The sequence below is a fragment of the Sapajus apella genome, unplaced genomic scaffold (assembly GCF_009761245.1).
Source record: "Sapajus apella isolate SASKATOON/1434 unplaced genomic scaffold, GSC_monkey_1.0 scaffold44, whole genome shotgun sequence".
In the NCBI taxonomy this organism is placed as follows: Eukaryota; Metazoa; Chordata; class Mammalia; order Primates; family Cebidae; genus Sapajus; species Sapajus apella.
Window position 1 is genome coordinate 11,100,097 of NW_022436984.1, and position 7,480 is coordinate 11,107,576.

Sequence of the window (7,480 nt, forward strand, 5' to 3'; positions counted from 1 at the left end):
AGACACTGTGTTACCCCGCCTGAACATGTGCCACATGAAAGCAGCTTTCTCTTGTGCTCTTGTAGCAGGAGATGCTTTCTGGTAATGTTAGTGCAGGGCCAGATTTTTCTCCTGCTGCTTCTGTCCCTGGAATGTTCTCTTCTTCCTTGTCACCAGCCAGAGCACCACTAAATCGGTGTAAACTCCTCATCTTACAAGGAAGACTAAGGTCCAGGGAGATGGGGTCACCCTGGCCTTATCTCCTTAAAGAAGCTAACTCTTCAAAGGGGTCTTCCCTGTTAACCCTCTGTATTAGTTCGCTAGGGCTGCAATTGCCAATACCATGAACTGGGTGACTTAAACAATGGAAACTGATTTTCTCACAGTTTTGGAGGTAGGAAGTCCAAGGTCAAGGTGCAAGCAGGTTTGGTTTCTCCTGAGACCTCTCTTTGGCTTACAGATGGCCACCTTCTTACTGTGTCCTCCCATGGCCTTTCCTCTAAGTGTGCATTCCTAGTGTCTCTTCCCCTTTTTATAACGACATGAGTCCTATCCTATTAGAGACCCGCTCTTATGAGCTCATTCAACCTCAATTACTTCTTCAAAGGCCCTAGCTGCAAATATAGTCCCACAAAGGGCTAGGGCTTCAACATATGAGTTTTAAGGGAACACAATTCAGTCTACCACATTATCCTTAACATTCTCCATTTTTCTGCATTTTAGTGCTTGAGTATTGCATGAGGTTCCTATAATTGCTTTAACAAATTACTAAAAACTCGGTGACTAAAAACAGTAGAAATTTATTGTCTCACAGTTCTAGAGGCCAGAAGTCTGAAATCAGTATCACTGGTCTGAAATCAAGCTGTCAGCAAAGCGGTACTCCCTCCAGAGGCTCTAGGTGGAAATCTGTCCCTTGCCTTTTGCACTTTTTGTGGCTGGCGGTATTCCTTGATTTCTGGATACATCATCACTCCATCCTCTGTAGTCACATTGTCTACTCCTTTTGTCAAATTTCCCTTTGCCACCCCACCTTTTTGTTGTTGTTGAGACAGAGTCTCACTGTGTTACCCAGGCTGGAGTGCAGTAGTGCAATCTTGGATCACTGCAACCTCCAGTTCCCGGGTTCAAGTGATTCTCCTGTCTCAGCCTCCCGAGTAGCTGGGACTACAGGCCCACACCACCATGTCCAGCTAATTTTTTGTATTTTTAGTAGAGGTGGGGTTTCATCATGTTAGCCAGGATGTTCTTGATTTCCTGACCTCGTGATCTGCCTGCCTCATTCTCCCAAAGTGCTGGGATTACAGGCATGAGCCACCTCACCCGGCCCTTTGCCTCTCTCTTATAGGGACAATAGTGATTAGATTTAGAGCCCACCCATATAATCCAGAATAATGCCCCATCTCAAGATCCTTAATCCTATCTGTAAGGTCCCTTTTACCAAGTAAGGTGATTTTATAGGTTCCAGACATTAGAATCTCCTATCTTTGGGGCCCATTATTCCACTGACCTCAAGAGTATTGTTCATAATATATCATTTGATGTTTTACACAGTGGAGTCGACCTACAAGAAGAGCACCTGTTGGATGGGCAGGAGACACAAAGGTGTTTTTGCTGGGCATGTTTGGCAGGATCACACCCTCCATGCCATAATCTAGACCCTTGGCTCTCTCCTCCCCCATGACCTTCGACTGAGGGGAGGAGCTGGGGACTAGCGGGCCAAGGAGTCTCCCTGGGGAGGTGAGGTTTCAGATGATCCGGGTAGGAAGAAAGAAGAGTTTCTCCCATGCATTTTAATCTCATGGCTGGTTAGAGGGGTGAGCACCCCACTCCTGGGAGCCATTTTACTTTGAATACTTTATTTGCTTCTGGTTAGAAGAGTCTCCAGGAGTGTGGGCTCTGGTAAGAAGGCCCTGCTTCCCCTGTCTTACACAACCAGGTCTGCTTCTTGTCTGTGCTTTGCTATCATGACACTTTCACAATTGTTCCTCTCCATTACCTAAGGTACCTGATGAATATTCAACATGTTTATGAAGTCCAAAGCACCAACTGTGTTGAAAATGAACAATTTTAATCAACGGTGAACCTACCATTTTATTTTATTTTTTTTTAAAAAAGGAAATTACTGCATAGTGGAGCTTCACAAACAGTGCTTTATTTAGTCATAGGAGCCATGGTCTGGTACTAGGATGGGAGAACTTTATTGGCTGCTAATCTAATATCTAAGATTGTGTTTGTCTGCCCTTCTTCTTGCCATTTATGGTGAAAAATCTGCCGGAACGCCACAAGTGTTTTGTTTCTTGTTTCTAGTCCTGTCCCAATTTAATTTTCATGCAATGGGAGTCAGGTTTGGAAGATAATTACCAATTACCTTCTCCTACTTTTAACAATGCCCCTGCTTACTGTACAAAGTTGTGTCTGAATATTACTGCTTATTCTGAAAAACTCAATATGTAATTTTTAATGTCGTTTCAAGCTTCCTGAAGTTTCATCTGTTTCTGGGCATTGCTATTGGTTTACCTTAGAATGCAGAAAGAACTTACAAAGGAGACTTCACGAGAAAATCATAATCTCCTCAATGAAATCATGTCACTAAGATGCTATTGTTAAGAGTGCGGGGTGTGAAGCAGAGGAAAGACCAGACAGTGACTTAGAAACATGAGCATTTGGTGTCAAAGGCATTACTGTCTTGAAGCCTTCTGTCCTATGGGATGATTGGAAACATGTCAGTCATTGAGAGTTTTATATTAATCTCCTGTACCATCTAATTTGCTTGATTCAAAATTAGGTATGATTGCAACAGTTGCATGTACTCTTCTGGCACTAGGGAGATCAGCCAACAATAACCTTCATTATATCTTGTGAAGGCCACATTTGCTCTCAAATAAATCTCTTAGAAAAGCTCATCACTGCTTCACTACCCTTTTTTTTTTTTTTTGTCCCAGGCAAAATTATGCCTTACATGAACTCACTCTTCATGCTTTTCCTGGTCTGTCTTGCTCCCTTGCCCCAGGCCAGTTGCTAGAGACTTGTGCTCCCACAGGGGGCATCTGATGAGTGAGTTCACAGTCGTTGTTGGTGGCCTGCAGATGCTGTTACTCCTGGAATTATTCTAGGGGGACTCCATGCCTAATAGGAAGCCTCACCCAAACAAGAACCCATCTCCAAAGGTGGATTTTCCAGCCCTGGGGAAGATGAGTGTAGAAGAAATTGTTTTGAGCAGTACTGTTTTTCTATGGCCATGCAGGTTCTGCCTATTTCACTTGTAACAAAGCTGGCCATGGGTATGAGAATGACATCCTTTGGAGTTTTAATGCACATTTCCTGGTACTTAAAGATGGGAATTTTCTTTATTGTACTTTAAGTTCTGGGGTACATGTGCAGAACATGCAGGTTTGTTACATAGGTATACACATGCCATGGTGGTTGGCTGCATCCATCACCCTGTTATCTACATTAGGTATTTCTCTTAATGCTATCCCTTCCCTAGCCCCCCACCCCCTGACAGTCCCCAGTGTCCTCCCTGTGTCCATATGTTCTCAATGTTCAACTCCCACTTATAAGTAAGAACATGCAGTATTTGGTTTTCTGTTCTTGTGTTAGTTTCTTGAGAATGATGGTTTCCAGCTTCATCGATGTCCCTACAAAGGACATGAACTCATCCTTTTTTATGGCTGCATAGTATTCCATGGTGTATATGTGCCACATTTTCTTTATCCAATCTATCATTGATGGGCATTTGGGTTGGTTCCAAGTCTTTGCTATTGTGAACAGTGCTGCAATAAACATACGTGTGCATGTGTCTTTATAATAGAATGATTTATAATTCTTTGGGTATATACCCAGTAATGGGATTGCTGGGTCAAATGATATTTCTAGTTCTACATCCTTGAGGAATCACCACACTGTCTTCCACAATAGCTGAACCAATTTACACTCAAAGATGGGAATTTTTCTATGGAAGCAGTACCTCAAAGTGTTTCTTTGTTGGGATTTTCAAGACCCAAATGTAATGGAAGAATCTTTTCACTGCAGATGATCCTTGAGTTATGATGGGGGCTACATCCCAATAAACCCATTGTAAGTTGAAAAATATAAGTAGAAAATGTGTTTTCAATTTAGAACCATCCTAAGTTGGGAACCATCTGTATTTTGGTGGCTATTTGTGGTGCCAAACGTTGGGGACTTTGTGCTATGCTAATTAGACCATCTTGCTGACATGCCTAATTGGGTAAGGACTCAAAGTGGGATTGAATGTGAGCTTCCCTGAGGGGTAGACAGTCCAGATATCACCTCTCTGAGGCAGGTCCTCAGAAGTCTGGGGCTTCTGCTCCTCTCTGAGCCTCAGTTTCCTGAGTATGGACTTCAAGGAGTTTGAGAGAACTTCGGGGCTGCTTGTTTCTACTCAATTGAATTTTTTCCTACGTTATATGCCAGAATTGGCCCTCTTGGGTTCTAATGACCCAGGAGACACTTTAATGACATTTGGATTTTCCTGTTTCCTGGGGAGCTTTCTTCCTTAATCCTGGGGACACTCAAAGTATAAGCCAGCCTAGGAAAATATGGGTTGAAAGAAGTTCTTGGGGCCAGGCGCAGTGGCTCATGCCTATAATCCCAGCATTTTGGGAGGCCAAGTTGGGTGGATCATTTGAGGTCAGGAGTTTGAGAGCAGCCTGGCCAACATGGTGAAATCCTGCCTCTACTAAAAATACAAAAATTAGCCAGGCATGGTGGTGGGCACCTGTAGTCCCAGCTGCTCAGGAAGCTGAGGCAGGAGAATCACTGGAACCCAGGAGGCAGAGGTTGCAGTGAGCCGTGATTGTGCTACTGCACTCCAGCCTGGTGACAGTGAGACCCGTCTCAAAAAAGTTTCTGGGGATACTGCTGGTGGGACAGCTATCCAGTGTGTTCAGCCCAGGGACTGTTAATGCCAACCTGCTTCATCTGGAGCTGTTTCAGAGACACTTAGCCCCTCTCACTTCCTTCATCTTCCTAAATGACTTTCCCTGAGCACCTCACATCAGCCTCACGATTGAGGTGTCCCTACTCTTGCCTTCAGGTCTCTGAATGGGCACTATAGACTGGGCATGAGCTTTCACAAAATGCTGGCTAATTTTATACAAACATCTACCCTGGGAACCACTTGTTCAGCAGTCTGATTCCAGGATCTTTTCTTCTTCCACTGGAGTCTTAGAAATGGGTCCCAATCTTTCAGACCTAGATGTGGGCATTTTTTTACTCCAATCCTATTCCTGGACTGTTTTGAGTAGAAACAGTACTAGGATGTGAGTCTATCCTTTGATTTGCTCATAATACTCTTTTCCTTCCAAGAATGTCCCCTCTCCCTAAAATGATCTCAGCAGCCCCTCAAGGTACCTTTTGGGTCCTTCTCTTCCATGAAACTGCTTAATGTTTCTCCCTCCCAACTCAAAGCTCTTTTTTCCCAATCCTTTTGGCAATGAATCATGTGCATACTTTGTGACATACTCCAATAATCACTTTATGGTGAGCATAATATCCACTTCACTTACTCAGCTTTGCTCATTTTGATGTATGGCAGACATCTCTGTCTGCATGATGAGTCTCTGGAATATTAACTATATTCTGCACAACGGCTTTGGTTTGGGCAGATGCTTTTATCTATCACCCGTGTCGATCTGCTTTCCATGAAAGAAATTTGGCTAACCTTCAGAGAGTGGATTTACTGACCTCCATTGGAAGCCAATGGAAGTGACATCATTAATGAATTTTTTTAAAGCAAAAATGGAAGATAATTAAATGCAGCACAGTAGTTGTAAAACAGATTTCATTGTGTTATACATCACTTCATAAAGTAAGCATAGTTTCCATTCTTCCACGTTTTTTGCAGCATTTTACCACAGAATAATGACTCCCTAACAACTCAGCTGAAAAATATTTAGATCTACTTGCTCTAAGAATAAGGTCAACGTTAAACATTCTCAGATGAAAAGCTTGCTGGATGAAATAGTGCACCATCAGAATAAAGCATGCAATATATTTACAGTCAGATGAAACAAGTGTGTCCATAAGTCTACCAGAAAGATCATCTCTTTTTTAGGAAATACATGTATTGCTTAGCCAGTACCAGTAAGTTAACGTGTGTGAATAATTTGGGGTATTCTGGCCTTCTTGAATCTCATACAGCCAAATCAACCAGAAGGTTTCCCCTCCGGGTTGATAGTGTTGAAGCTTCCATTTGGCATCTGGAAGCTTCCCTAATTTTTCTAGATAGGGCTCTGTAGTGGGTGGGGACACAGGGCAGCACCCAATAACCCTGATTCTATGATGTATTGACTTGTCTAAGAAAAAATAGGTCAATCATTCAGATTAATCTGGGAGGCTAATTCTAAAATCGGATTTTGTTTATGAGAATTGCTAGATTTGGGGCTAGGTTGTTAACCTAATTTCCAAAAGCAAAACTCTTACTGGAGTGAAAACCACGTTAGCTCATACTATTGTGTTTATATATTTCATGGTAAAATGATTGTCTCACCAGGTTTCATATTAACAGGAGGATTAGAGCTGTATCATTCAGTATTTTCTTTTGTCTGTTCTAAAATATTTATCAATTCATGGACTTAGGGATTTTTTTCCATTCCAGGACTTCATTTGCAGAGAACCTTTAGAAAAAACAGGTCACTTGCAGTAATATAGAAGGACTAAACTGTGGTTCTGGAGACCCGGGTTCTCTTTGCTGTTCAACCAGTGTAGTCTTTTGTGTGTGCTGTTAACAATGATTTCTGACTCACTGAAATGTATGAATGACTTCATGTTTGTGAAGAGCTAAGTATCCTGATATATTAATCTTTTTAAGCAGATAATTTCAGGTAGAAATAATACAGCTTGTCCTTTGTTAGCTCTCACTAAGGGGAAAAGAAAATCAACCACAAGAGCCTTGACTTCCCCAACAAGAAGGGTCTCTGTTTATACAAATGGCATGGTTTCTTTTCCGGTTATTGGGTCACAGGTGGCTTGCCATTTGCTTTCAGTTTGCAAATCAAGTACATCTTGGGTTTCCTTTTCTTTAAACAAGTAAATATAAATTACGTTAAAGTGGGAGAAGGTTCACAGGATGAGAACATCAATTCAGCTCACAGCAGGTGTGAGTCTAAAGTGCCTCTTTGCAGGAAAGAAAGGCACCACCAGCTGTCCATTTGCTCTCTGGGGAAGGGACTAGGCACTGGAAAGGCTGCCTTGGGAGAAGTGACTCAACAAAATCATTTGTAGGCCGGATGTAGCTTTGTTTCCTCTTTCTAATGGGGCATATTTATTGCCATCTCAATTACACCTAATTCAATTAATAGAAAAAATATATGAAAGGACTTCCAGAAACTAAAATGGCTAACTGTAGGCAGGATGTTCAATTATTTAGACTCCATCAAACAAACCCAGTACTGGCAGGGCTGTTCTCTCCCCAGTACTTACCAGAGAGGGAGAAGAGCTAATGCACAGCCGCGCTCTTCCTCCTCTCATGAAATAACAT